This window comes from Pelodiscus sinensis, chromosome 2, assembly GCF_052426305.1.
Source record: "Pelodiscus sinensis isolate ZL-2025 chromosome 2, ASM5242630v1, whole genome shotgun sequence".
Taxonomy (NCBI): Eukaryota; Metazoa; Chordata; order Testudines; family Trionychidae; genus Pelodiscus; species Pelodiscus sinensis.
This window is the reverse complement of record NC_143053.1, coordinates 241,057,961-241,070,995: the sequence shown is the minus strand read 5'-3', so window position 1 is coordinate 241,070,995 and position 13,035 is coordinate 241,057,961.

The window sequence follows — 13,035 nt, the reverse complement described above, 5'->3', positions numbered from 1 at the left end:
AAGGCTGCACGCTGCATTTATTGAGAATACAACAGTTAGCATATGCTTTTCAGTCACCCACACATATACACACCGTGCACACAGTCCCGCAGGTCGATATTATAGTTACCAGTCCAGAGTCTTGATCAATCTAGTGGCCACCCAGGGGAGCCGGGCTTTGTCGGGCACAATCTGATGCTCCTGGAGTTGGTGGCAAGACGAACCCAAAGTCCCATGGCAAAGCACCCTGTTCTTATAGTCCTTTTTCTCTGTTGAAGTCTATGGATTTTGCTGTGTCAGTTTGTGACCGATAACTCCTTAATAGGTGTTATCTTTTGATGCTAACATTCCAAAACACCTCCCAAAGGGTCATCCTGTCCTGGATTGAGTTAATCAGTTGTCTTTAGGGGTGCTAGCCTCCACCTTAGGGTCGTCAATTTGCTCTTCCTTAATCATGGATGCTCATTGACGGTTCTCTGGCGTTGATAAGTCTCGTTAAATTTCTTCACCTCTCCTCTTTTGACCATATGGTTTTAACAATGGCCTTCACACCTTATCTTTTTCTGATGCATACATTCCTCATTCACACAGTCTTTTATAGAGACCTTCAAAGGTATACAAACAGCAGTGTTTTATATTGAGCAATAAAAAAAACATTGTAAATTAAACCTTACTAAATTTTGTAATCAAAACAGTTAACATTTCTCTAATCTTATTAACATAGACCCAATACAAGATCCTGTCTCTTACTTACTAAACCTTAAAACAAAGAACTGTATATTTAACTAAAGGGCCTAATCGTCTGTCCCTGCCTTAACATTAGTACAGACACTAGCAGTCTGTCAGATGCATTTCTACCAATGCCCCAGAAGGTCACAAAAAAAGGTGGCTGGCAGGATAAAATTAAGTTATACATTATTAAACCTGAAATACAAGTATAAAATCCCACTCCCACAGAGGCGGCAAGGGAGGGAGGCAGACGAGTAGTCGACTACTCGACTACTTGCTTACATCCATAGTGTAGACCAGGGCTATTCAACTTTGGAAGTTCTAGGGGCCGCAGTGATACTCAGAGCACATGCCAAGGTCTGCAACTTAAGTGTGGTTGCATATACATGCAAATATATATGCAAATAGATTATTTCACACTGATTGGCATGAATACAAAGATTAAGGCAAGTCTACGCAACACACAGGCCCCACTTAAGTCAGTTCTGCTGATATTAATAAAATACAATATTTACCCAATTTCCACCCATATGACAGCACTTTTAATGAGGAATGACAGTCCAGGAATTTAACTACTAAAATGTATATCAACAGAAGACTATTATATTAACTACCTTTTTGTTTTGGCTCCCACCCATGAACGGCGTATTGAGTCCCATGTAAACCCAAACTTCACTGCGGACCACAAATAAACGGATTGTGGGCCGCATGCATCTTGCTGGCCACATGTTGAGTAGTCCTGGTGTAGACACTGCATTACTTATGTTGCCTTCTGGCTGTGAGTTCCATCCCCTCTATCCCCTTACTGCTGACAGCCACCCCAGGGCTCCAGCTGTCAGTGTCCCACAATACTCCACTTCAGTCTGTGAAAGTGGGCCTGGTGAAAATGCATACCCCTGATAGAAGGAGCAAGGGTGGATGTGAACCATAGCTTTAATTACTGCAGTGGGTGTATATCAACTTAAGTTGACTTAATTTTGTAGTGTAGAGTAGACAAACCTTTAGTGTTCTCATGAGAAGCACCACAGCAGACTTGCCCTCAGTTGTGCAAAAAAGCCACATCCCTGAGGGTATGTCTACACTTGCACCCTCTTTCGAGAGAGTAGTGCAAATGAAGACATTCAAAATTGCAAATGAAGCCAGGATTTAAATATCCCACGCTTCATAGCTATGTCTAGACTGGCATGATTTTTCGGAAATGCTTTTAACGGAAAAGTTTTCCGTTAAAAGCATTTTCGGAAAAGAGCGTCTAGATTGGCACGGACACTTTTCCGCAAAAGCACTTTTTGCAGAAAAGCATCCGTGGCCAATCTAGACGCGTTTTTGCACAAAAAATCCCCGATTGCCATTTTCGCAATCAGGGCTTTTTTGCGCAAAACAAATCTCAGCTGTCTACACTGGCTCTTTTGCCCGAACGGGAGCAGCATAGTATTTCCACAAAAAGCACTGATTTCTTACAGTAGGAAGTCAGTGCTTTTGCAGAAATTCAAACAGCTAGTATAGACAGCTGGCAAGTTTTTCCGGAAAAGCGGCTGATTTTCCGGAAAAACTGGCCAGTCTAGACACAGCCCATTTGAATAATCGTGTTATGGTGCTATTTTGAAATAACAGACACTGTTAAGACACGGTTATTTCGAGAGAAAACCCATCAAGTGTAGACATACCCTGAGAGACATAGCTATACCAATCTTATCCCCAGGGTAGACAATGCTCCCCACCACATAGGGAGGTAGATTACTTATGCCAATGGGAGAACCCTCACAGTTATACTGATCAGAGCAGGCCCACAGCATTTTGGTGCCTAAGGCGGGGAGCTCAAATGATGCCCCCATGTCCTCTCGCTTGGGCCAAAACTTTGAAAAGTCTCAACTCTGCCTTCTTCCTGTTCTACTCCTCTCATGGTATTGCAGAGAGAATACATATGCACCAGCAGCAGACACAATTTTCTACACTCTGGGTCCTAGTGGTGCTCCTCCCACAGTCTGGCACCTGAGGCGGCCGCCTCAGTTCACCTCATGGTAAGGTCAGCCCTGATACTGATGTAGTTGCATCGTTGTTGCATTTTAAGTGTAGACATACCCTAAGAGATGATAAATTCTTTACAGGAAGGACTATGTAAACAGCCAAGTCAGAGAGCTTTCATGATTAATTAGCATGAGTCCTAGCTTCAGGTGTGGGAGGATCCTATGCTAAACTCTGTGAAGGTGTCTCCTCAATCCACGATATCTCTCACATACTGCCTCTTGCCTGCTTAACACTGTCATTGATTGGTACAGTGTACTGCTTAGTTACCTGTGACTTATTTTCAAAGCTGAAGTATACTTGTGAGCTATATCAGGCTAAGTATATATACTTATTCTAAATACAAAAATGTGCCTGATCATGAAACCGAGACACTTGACAGTTAACATATTCTGTTTAGATTTTGGGCACTGGTGCTACCTACACACTTTCTAATTTAAACTTGCATGTATTTAATATATTGTTGAACTATTTAAAATAGACTTTTAAAATAGGCGATGATAGAAAAAGGACAGAAGGCATTGAATGTGGTTTTAACTAATCACAACTTTATTCTTAATTATGTGGGTGTTCCTGGCAGATAAAATTGTACAGTGCAGGTAATTCCATACTCCTTTCTATATACTTGGGGGGCTGCTATCACCCCTCTCCCATATCCTAGTTGCAGCCAGCCCATTACTGGGTTTCTGCCACCCTTCCCCACTCATATGAGGATTAAGGGGATTGTAAAGGAGTAGCCTTCTCATCATACCAGTGATAGCTCTGAGACCCCTTCTCTGCTTTTTAAATAATGCCTGCTTCAAATTATTTACTAGACCATTTCACCTGAGCCATATGTCATGCTGTCTGGAGTGGCTCCCAACAGTGAGTGCCTACCTCAGGGCAGACACCCCCAAAATTGGTGTCTATGGTCTATAATTAGATGTCACCAAGCCAGTAATAAATGTGAACTCCTGGACCACTATACCAATCTTACCATGGAATCACATGGAGTGACAGTCTTCAATCTGTCTTACCATCCAGACAAACTAAACTTTGTGATAAAAGGTCACTTACACTTAAAATCATATCAGGTTTCTCCCACTCCCAGGAGACCAGTCACTTTCCCCAGATCAGTTTGTACATATACCAAAGACAGGACTAGCGGCCAATTTTACTATAAACAAACTAAGGGTTTGTTAGCTAAGAAATGGAAATGGGACTTATTGAAAGGTTAATGCAGGTAAACTAGATATGTACTGTACAAACAAGTAGTCCTGTAGCATCTTAGAGACTGACAGAATATATACTGTACATATCGTATCATGAGCTTTCATGGTCAAAACCCACTTCTTCAGATTAGCAGAGTAGACTTTGCTTATCTGAGGAAGTGGGTTTTGCCCACAAAAGCTCATAATATTATATTCATTAGTCTCTAAGGCCTGGTCTACACTAAAAGGGAAAGTCGACTTAAAATACGCAATTCCAGGTACGTTACTTTGACTCCAGCTATGTAATTATTTTAAATTGGGTTTTCGTACCATCTACACACGCACACGCTCCTGTCAGCTTCCCTTACTCCTCACAAAGAGCAGGATTACTGGCACCGACAGAGGAGTCCTGTGAGTTCAAATTAGTAGGTCTTCACTAGACCCGCTAATTCAAACCCCAGAAGATAGACTGCGGCAGCGCCAATCTCCTTTGTAGTATAGACAAGCCCAAAGGTGCTATGGGACTCCTAGTTGTTTTTAAAGTTACAGACTAATACGGCTACCTCTCTGAGACTTTTATATATGTACTGGTGAGTCACAGTCTATAATTCCCAATAGTTGCAGAGATGTAGTAATCTGCCAGTTTCTCAAAAGTCACTCAGGGCTACCCAGAGTAACTCTGGTGATCTACATCTTCTCCTTCAGTTGTTCTGCACGATGAAAATACAATCCAGAGATGCAGGATCTTTCCTTCAGTCAATGCATATAGCTTCTTCTCACAGAAAGCAAGCACTTCAGAGGGGTAGCTGAGTTAGTCTGTAACAGGAAAAACTTAAAAAACAACAAATAGTCTAGTAGCACTTTAAGGACTAACAAAACATGTAGATGGTATCAGAAGCTTTTGTGGGCAAAACCCACTTCTTCAGATGACCTGAGTATAATGACTCCAGATCCAAGGGTAAATAAAGGAAGGAAGGGGAGGGAGGAGAAAATGAGGAGGAGAGGAAGAAAAAGAGAGACAGTGAGTAGATAAAAATAACAACCATCAGTCTAGCAGCACTCTAAGGTCCAACAAAACATGTAGCTGGTGAGTAGATAGCACAAGAAGTTACAGGAGTCTATTAAGACCCATTAGCACCTCCATTGTTTGTCACTATCCATATCTAGGGTTGCCAGGTGTCCGGTATTGACCTGGACAGTCTGCTATTTTTGCCTTCTGTCTGGTAAAAAAATTCAGAAAATACTGGACACCTAAAATGTCCGGTATTTTCTGGGTTTTTTTCCCTGCTAGAAGGCAACAATACCAGACACCTGGCAACCCTACGACACACTCAGCAACCCAGCCCAGCCTAAGGTGAGCCTCAGTTACATCTAATGTTTGCTACCAGGTCACAATGTAGAAGGGCCAACAGCTGGTGCCACAATACACCCCTGATGCCATGTCATCTCAGGATTACTTCACCACCAAGGCCCATCTGTAAATCTACAAACAACCTGTAATAGGAAAAGGGGAAATAGAACAGATAAAGGACTGCTGCTGAAGGTAGTGTTCTGGTTCCCTGAATTAGGATCTATCACCTATGTACACAGTGACAATGACACTTTACCAGAATTAAAAGTGAACCAAAAAGGGTTTATTAACGTAACACTGGTAGATACACAAGGACAAAATTATAACAAAAACTTCATGGCTTGACAAATAGTGGTAACCAAGGCTTTTCTCCCAATAAGCTTACAGCAGTCTGGCTAGATCTGTGAGCCAGGAGCACCCCTCCCCTTAAGTTCACTGACACTTCCTGGCTGTGTCTACATGGGCATCCCTTCCGGAAAAGGGATGCTAATGTAGCACATCGCAATTGCAAATTCCATGGGGGATTTAAATATCCCCCGCGGGATTTGCATTTACATGGCTGCCGCTTTTTTCCAGCTTGGGGAAAAGCCGGAGAAAAGCGCCGGTCTAGACGTTATTCTCTGGAAAATAAAGCCTTTTCCGGAGGATTTCTTATTCCTACACAGACTGGGCAGAAGGGTTCACACATGACCCCACACCGACCAGAGAGTGCCGCACTTAGCACACAGCCATGCCTGCACGCGCGAGGCACCACCCGCTCTCATGGAAAGCACTGCCAGGTGCAGGTGCGTGTGCGGGCCCCAGGCCATTCCAGTCCCCTCTCCCACACATGGTGCTTTTGCGGAAAAGCATCCGTGTCAATCTAGACGCTCTTTTCCGCAAATGCTTTTAATGGAAAAACTTTTCTGTTAAAAGCATTTGCGGAAAATCATGCCAGTCTAGACGTAGCCTGGATGTAAAGTGTCAGATATAATTGAGGACTCCCAAATAGATTCTACACCACCAGAAATAAAACCTGTTTCCATCTTCTGTGACTTTCACTTAGATGTGACTCACTATCCTCTGCTTAGTGTTCAAGTTATGGTAGACCCTAAGCCAGGTCATATTAAGTTCAGGTCTTTTAATCATACAATATGGATAACAACATTTCATTCTCCCAGCTCCAAGTCTTAAGTGAATTTCAACCCAAAAGAGCCAAAATTGATGACCTTGACACAGCAAGTGTGTCTACTGATCTCTGTGGCAAAGTAAGTTGTCTATATAAATAAGGTCTGCTCCTGAAGCCTTTTCCTACAGTTGATTAACAGGTGGCAGTAGATAGCTCATTCAGACCACTGGCTCATAATAGTTAGTCACCCTGACCAGTCATTAACCATAGTCATGGACTCACCCTACTCTCCATAGTCGCTATGATTCTCTGATGACCTGTGACAAAAAAGGACGGTGGAAAGGGAAACTGAAGGGAGAGACCTCTCTAAATTCACCAAAAAGCAGTATTGCCAACCCACAAATCACAAGGAATGCCTATACAAAGTTATGAGAATGGTCTACAAATCATAAGATATTTTAAAAATAAAACATGTTGGATTTTTATTGGCCTTTTGTTTGAGTATTTAGGGTTCATGTTTTAAAGCTTTTCTCCATATCTGTAAGGCCCAGAAGTATAGAGAACTTTTTTTAAATGAAAGCTGAGATTCCTACATTCCCCTCCTGTCCCTCTGTGCCCTCACAAACGCCTTGCTTCATCCCCACCTTTCTCATGCCCACCCCTTCTTTCAAGCCTTCTCCCAGCACCTCCCTCTCTAGCTCCCAGTGCCCTTCCCCTCTCCTCTCCTCTCCTCTCCTCTCCTCTCCTCTCCCAGCATCACCCTGTCCCCTCTCCCACTGACACCTCCCCTCCTGCCCTTGGCCCCCAGGCATTTGTCTCTCCTGCACTGCACCCCTGTCTTTTGGTGCCTTCCCCTCCCCCCGCCCAAGCCCCTTCTCCTTCCACCCCTCCCCTCTGCCTCCGCCCCTCTGCCTCCGCCCAAGCCCCTTCCTCCCCTACCTTCCCCCCACCCCTCTCCTCCCATGGTTCGGGGAGCCCCCGCGCACCTCCTCCCCTGGGGCCGACCTCCCCTCCCATGGAACAGATAACCCCTGCACGTGCCTCTCCCGCACCTCCCCTCCTGCGGCACAGGGAAAGCCGGCGCATGCCTCCCCCAAGGCGGACCCCTCTCCTCCCGTGGCACGGGGAACCCCCGTGTGCCACCTCCCCCGGGGCTGACTCCCCCTCCCACGGCCAGAGAACCCTCGCATGTTCCTCTCCTGGGGCTGACCCCCACTCCCACAGTGCAGGGGAAGCCGGTGCGTGCCTACACCAGGGCCGACCCCTTTCCTCCCATGGCGCGGGGAAACCCCGGTGCACCTCCTCCCCTGGGGCCGATCCCCCCTCCTGCAGCGCAGGGAATCCCCGTGCCTCCCCTGGGGCCAACTCCCCGCGCTTCTCCTCCGGGGCCGATTCACACCTCCAGCTGCGCAGGGAAGCCACCGCGCTCCTCCTCCGGGGCCGAAGCCAGGCGTTATAGGAAGGGGAAGGGGAAGTGGCCGGGGATTTGGTGCTCCATTTAACTCGGCGCCCTAGGCAGCTGCCAAGTTTGCCTAAAGGCATGGGCCGCCCCTGCTCACCTTCCTGGAATGTAAGCTGCTGGTGGTGAGAGACCTTATCAAAGGCTTTCTGGAAACCTAAGTACACTATATTCACTGGATCTCCTTTGTTGACCCCCTCAAAGAACTCTAGTAAATTAGTAAAACATGATTTCCCTTTATGGAAACCATGATGACTTTTCCCCAAAAAATGATATTAATCTCTGTGTCTGAAAATTTTATTCTTTACTATTGTTTCAACTCGTTTGCCTAGTACTGACATTAGATTTACCGGTTTATAATTACTAGGATCGCCTTTAGAGCCCTTTTTAAATACTGGCATCACATTAGCCATCTTCCAGTCATTAAGTACAGAAGCTGATTTAAAGGATGGGCTTCAAACCACAGTGAATAGTTCCGCAATTTCACATTTGAGTTCTTTCAGAACTCGGGTGAATGCCATCTGGTCTCGGTGACTTGTTAATGTTAATGTTAAGTTTATCAACTTGTTCCAAACTTTATCAATTTGTTCCAAAACCTCCTCTAGTGACACCTCAATCTGGGAAGATTCCTCAGATTTATCACCTAGAAAGAATGGCTCAGGTTTGGGAACCTTCCTAAAATCCTCAACCGTGAAGACCAAAGGAAATAATTCATTTAGTTTCATCTCTACTGTTTGTCTACAGGTACCTAACATAACTAGCCAATTGCCTTACTTTCTCAGTAGGAATCGGATCGCCTCCCATCGTATCTTCCTCCTTGTATTTCATCTTAGTATCTCACTTCTCATCATGACCCAGAGTCAGCAATGCCTCTCATAGGCATTGTGCACTTGTTTCCCTGCCCTGTAGGCAGCTTGTGCAAACTTCCCAGTTCTGTGCAGCTGACAGCACAGTGTAAACCCTGTGGAGACAACCTCTGAAGCAATAGCATGCACAACCTGAATCAATTCTTGGCTGGCCCTGGCCTCCCACAAACTCTAATGCAGTGTTTCTCAAAGGGGGAGGGTACAAGCCCATGTTGTGAAAGCTCTCAGGCTGCTCCAGTTTGTTTACTTAATGTCTCCGAGGCCGTTGACTGTTATTTTCCATTTGCAGCCAAGGGGAGACGTGGGAAGCGGCATGGGCCAACGTTTCTCATGGCTCCTTTTGTCGTCAAATGGCAAACCACAGCCAAGGGGAGACTCACGGGCTGTGTCTAGACTGGCAAGTTTTTCCGCAAAAGCTTTTGCGGAAAAACTTGCCAGCTGTCTACACTGGCCGCTTGAATTTCTGCAAGAATACTGACGATCTCATGTAAGAAATCAGTGCTTCTTGCGGAAATACTATGCTACTCCCTGTGACGGGGGAACTTACCCCCGCACTCCCAGCCACAGGGACCGCGGCCCCGCGCCCGGCGCGGAAGGTCAGCTGGGGACAGGAGCCCGGCGCTGTGCGCCGGAGCTGGCAGGAGAGCGAGGGGAACCCAGCATGGCTGGTGCACAGGCGCAGGACGGCACGGCCGGAACCCGACCAGCGCTAGGGCCCAGGAGCACAGGGCCGGCTCTCGGAAGGGCGGGGGCCGGCCAGACGCCGAGCGGGGAATTCAAAAAGGGGGAGGAAGGGAGGATTCTGCTCTCAGCCTCCTCTGCAGGGCACGAGAAGCCGGTGCGAGAAGGATCCCACCTGGAGCGGCGCGGAGCCCAGCAGTGGAAGCCGACCACCCGGCGGGGACGACCGGAGCGGTGGGGAGCAGGACGGAGCCAAGCCCCACCAGAGAGGGGATGGCTGGAGGACGGACCGGGAAGGACCCTGGATCCGAAAGCTGAGCCAAGGACAGTGAGGCTGCCGGCCCCGGGAGGACCGGCAGTGGAGCCCGCGTCTGGGGAGACGACGGGGTAGAGGCCGGGAACGGGAGGCACAGGGCATACTAGGACAAGGACCCTCGGACGGGGGGGGTGCCCTGTGGTCCCCGAAGAGAGACTCGGTTACACTGGTGGAGAATGTGGGCAGGACCCCAAGGAGAAAAGGGGGTGCACGAGTAGTATAGCAAAAAAAAAAAAAGGCAGATAGGGGTTCACCATATGTATGTATGTATGTATAGACCCAAAGGGCAAGGTAGATTGAGGGCAACGGGGGGTACAGAGATGGATGCAGGGAAGCTGCTGGAGTGGCTGGCTGATAACCAGCGCCAACAGCAGCAACAGCAAACTCAACTCCTCCAACAAATGGCTGAGCAACAGAAAGAACAACAAAGGCTGGTAAAGGAGTTAATGGAGCAGCAGCAGCAGCAAGGGCAGGTGGAGCGCTGGCTCCAGGCAGGGACAGGGGGCCCACCTGGGGCCACGGGCGAGGGGGCTGGCGTAGGGGCGGCACTAGCACTACCCCTGAGGTTAATGAAAATGACCCTGAGTGACGATCCCGAAGCGTTTCTCGTAACGTTTGAAAGAGTGGCCACGGCGGCCAGGTGGCCAGAGGAGAACTGGGCGACCCTGTTGGCCCCATACCTCACGGGGGCCGCGCAAGGGGCCTGGCGGCACGGGACGCTTTGCACTACCATAAAGTAAAGGAGGCCATCTTAGATCAGGCAGGGATCACGCCGGAGACGCACAGGCAGAGATTTAGGGCAGAGAAATATCGACCAGGCGAGCGCCCGAGAGCGGTAGTGCAGAGGCTCAAAGAGGCGGCCGTGAGGTGGCTGGAGCCTGAGAGAAAGTCAGCGATGCAAGTCGTGGAGATGGTAGTGTTGGACCAATTCCTGCAGATCCTGCCCCCGGACAGTCGCCTGTGGGTCCGTCGCCACCAGCCCACTACCCTGGGAGACGCTACCTCTATATTGGAGAATTACATGGCAGCGGCAGGTGGAGAGGAGAGGGTGGAAAGGGGTCCCGAAGGCCCCGGAGGTCGTGGGGAGCGCGGGAGATCACGGCCCCCAAGGGCCCGTGGAAGCTGGGGCGTGCCACCCATACCGTGGAAAAGGTGGGGGGAGCCTTCCACCACGCCCCCACCTGGACCCCCGAAGGAGAACCTGCCCCGGGAAAAGCCGGCGGCCACCCCGAGACTCCCGGAGGCGCCGACACCCGGCGCCTGCTTCGAGTGTGGGCAGGAGGGACACTTCCGCAGGGACTGCCCATTTATGGACTGCTCGTACGGAAGGACCTTAATGGCAGCCCAACGGGCTAGGAGCAGGGCCGACGACAAGATCACCATACAGGTAGGCGTGGCGGGGAAGGAGGTATGGGCCCTGGTGGACATAGGATGCAACCAGACGATGGTCCAGGAGGCGTTGCTGCCCCGGGAAGGTACTATGGGCCCGACAATAGCGATGCAGTGCATCCACGGGGACGTGAAGCAATACCCGACACAATGGGTCCTGATCACAGACGGGGACCAACAGCGGAGGTGCCGGGTGGCCGTGGCCCCTAGCCTGGCTTACCCTGTAGTGCTAGGGCGGGACTGGCCAGGACTAACAAAACTCCTCCAAGAGTGGGGAAAGGCCCACCCCACCCAGGAGAAGTGGGAGGAGGCGCGACCCAACGCAACAGCGCCCCTGCGGGAGGCCCGGGCCGGAGATACACCAAGCGTCGACGCTAGGAGAGGGGAGCCGGCGGACAACCACGAGTTCGTACGGGAGCAGTGTGAGGACGAATCCCTGACGCATGCATGGGAGCAAGCGGGGGACGCGGCGGATCCGGACAGGACCGGCGAGAGGGGACCTTGTTTCGAGGTAAGAGATGACCGACTATATCGGGTAGTCTGCCCCCCAGAGCAAAAGGGGGAGGTATGGCAGCTGCTGGTGCCAGCCCGGCGGCGAAGGCGGGTGCTGGAGGCAGCTCACGCCAATCCCTGGGCAGGACACTTAGGGAGCGAAAAAACACTGCAGCGCATACTGCAACGGTTTTATTGGCCAGGGGTTCACAAAGAAACCAGAGACTTTTGCGACTCCTGCCCGGAGTGCCAGCGAGTGGCGGGGAAGAACATGCTGAGGGCTCCACTGGTACCCTTGCCAGTGGTGGATGTGCCTTTTAGGAGAATAGCATTGGACCTAGTGGAGCCCCTCGAGAGGTCGAGAAAGGGCAACCGATACATTTTAGTATTAATAGACTATGCCACTCGCTACCCAGAGGCAGTCCCGCTCCGCAGCACGAAGGCCCCGGTCCTGGCCGAGGAGCTGGTTAAGGTGTTCTCCCGGGTCGGGTTACCCCAAGAAATACTAATGGACCAAGGGACGAACTTAACGGGGCGAGTCCTAGCTGAGCTTTGCCGCCTACTCCGGGTGAAACAGCTCCGCACCTCCGTATACCACCCCCAAACGGATGGGTTGGTGGAGCGTTTTAATAGGACGTTTAAAACCATGCTCCGGAAGTTTGTAGAAATAGACCCCCGGGATTGGGACCAGTTCCTCCCGGCCCTCCTATTTGCGGTGCGGGAAGTACCCCAGGCTTCTACCGGATTTTCCCCGTTCGAATTACTCTACGGGAGGCAGCCTCGGGGCATACTGGATCTTATCAAAGAGGATTGGGAAGAACAGCCCCCCAAGGTACAAGGGATGGTCCCATATATTTTAGGACTACGAGAGAGATTGAGAGCGGTAGGAGAGCTGGCCCGGGGGAACCTCCGCAAGGCCCAAGCGAGGCAAGCTCGCTACTACAACCGAGGGGCACAAGTGCGGACCTTTGCCCCGGAAGAGAGGGTTCTGCTGCTGCTGCCGTCGGCAGAATCAAAATTACTAGCAAAATGGCAGGGCCCCTATGAAGTCATCCGGCAAGTAGGCCCAGTGGATTATGAGATCAAACTCCTGGACCAGCGAAAAGGGGCACAAATCTACCATGTAAACCTGTTAAAGAGATGGAAAGAATGAGAAGGCCTCATGGTCAGTTTGCAGAGGGCTGAGAAACAGGTGCGGCAGTTCCTGGGTCTGGCCAGATACTACCGCCGATTCATCCCCCAGTTCACCACCATCGCGACCCCCCTAACAGACCTAACGAGAAAGGGTTACCCGGAAAAAGTGAAGTGGACGGAGCGGTGCGAAGAGGCGTTCCAACAGCTGAAGCAGAGGCTTACCTCTGCACCAGTACTAATACAACCCGACTTCACTAAACCCTTCATTGTGCAGACAGATGCATCCAATATAGGGGTGAGGGCAGTCTTGGCCCAGGAC